Source organism: Octopus bimaculoides, chromosome 5, assembly GCF_001194135.2.
Source record: "Octopus bimaculoides isolate UCB-OBI-ISO-001 chromosome 5, ASM119413v2, whole genome shotgun sequence".
Classification (NCBI taxonomy): domain Eukaryota; kingdom Metazoa; phylum Mollusca; class Cephalopoda; order Octopoda; family Octopodidae; genus Octopus; species Octopus bimaculoides.
Window position 1 is genome coordinate 90598253 of NC_068985.1, and position 1974 is coordinate 90600226.

Below are 1974 nucleotides of genomic sequence, written 5' to 3' on the forward strand. Positions count from 1 at the left end.
ATATATATATATATACCTCTATATCTATATATCTATCTTTCTATCTTTCTGCCTAACTAACTCTCTTTCTAGTTATCTAATAGATAGCATTGAAAAATATGCTATCTATTAACAACTATATAATGAAATATTTAGATTAAGCACCATGTTTATACCTCTCCTGACGATATCATCAATTAGACTATTGCTTCTATGATTTCTGTCTCAAAGACTACTTATATCATGAATGGATTATTCTTATAATTTGTCAGATACTGTATTTCACGAAAAGCGTATTGCAATCAAATAAGACATTGCATAGTTTGCTATGCATTCTTCATACGATTTTGCTTAGAAAAGAATTCTGTTTATATTTAATATTCGTTTATTTGCTGGAGAGCATATGTGCATATGTCTCAGTGTATATGTGAGATATAGATGTGCCATTTGTGATTTCCTTACAGGGAAATTGACTCTATAAATTATCAGATGTTTAAGGAAGGAAGCTTATACTAATAAATAAAACAAATTATGTAAGCTACATCTTCGAAAGTAACCTTTAGAAAGTAAAGGAGATAAACAGAGTATTACATATAACCGGAAACAAAGAAATATATCTTATTTATATTTGTGAAATAATATGGAAAACAAAATTTACATTCGCCTGCAGAAAGAGTCTTTAGCAATTGAATTGAAACCATAATAATCTATTTAGCAGCTGCTTAGATTATCCTTTTGTGCATGTTGCCAGTTATCTTATAAACATATTTCGAGAATTCCATCTTTATGTTTGCTGAAGAATCAAGAAACATCACATATATCTCCTTACAGAATTTAGTTTGAAATATGCTTCTACAATATAAATGCATTTTGTATTTTGAGTTTTTAAAATGTATCTTGATATGTAGATGAAAATTAATCTCAAGAAATGAAAATATACATGTAAAATGAATCTTTGAGCGGGTAGTATATAATTGTACAATTTATCTTTATAATTTTAGCCTTTTTTTTTTTTTAATTATATTTGAAATATTTAGGCAAGAATCATGGAGTGGAATTTTCTAAACTTCTACATTAGACATGTTTTTAATGCAGGAACTGGTAGATACTGGCAGCTTCCCCATATACCACCTTCAAAGTCACAGGCGAAAGCAACCTAATGTAATGATCTGATATTCAGGTTTCCTCAGTTGTTCAACAGCCTAATTAAATAAATCAGAAATATTAAAATGAAAAATAACTGGATAAACTCAAACAATGATACCGTGGTAGCCAACCTTTCAATGATACCTCAAAGTAGACAGGCCGCTAGAAACTCACATAAAGACCAAATAATAACAATAAATGGACTACGAAACTGGAAGACTATAAATTCAGGCGGTGCTCGAGCATGAGTACAGCGCCTGTGCTTCAATAATTAAATAGGAACATAAATTAGTAACTGACATATCGATATTTAGCTCTTATTGCCGTACTCAATGGTTTCTATTACATTAAGAAATGCCCCTTATTGCCGTACACTATGACGTTACGTACCTTATTACCGTACTCTATGGCATATTTTACATTTAGAAATGCATGAAGAGTGCATTATTGCGTGAACTATTGTTGATGACAGTCTTATACAACACTCAGTAGTGCTTCGGGTTTCGAACACCTCTGATCACAAACAACTCGAGCTTTATCTCCAATATTACCGTAATGAGATGACCGAAGCAAGTAGAATACTAAAAGAATGATATTGAGAGTATGATTAACCACTTAAAATCAATATCTTCAAAAGATGTACCTGAAGCAGGAAAAAAAAAACAAAGAACAGGACTGATATTTCGATTAAAGTATTCCCTGGTGCCCGATTCGTCACGTAATGACTCTCCCAGGACAAAAAGATACGATTTAACACCTGAATTCATACCAAGTGTCTTGCAAAACAAAATAATAAATACACGCACACACACACACACACACACACACTCACGGGCGCATATATATATA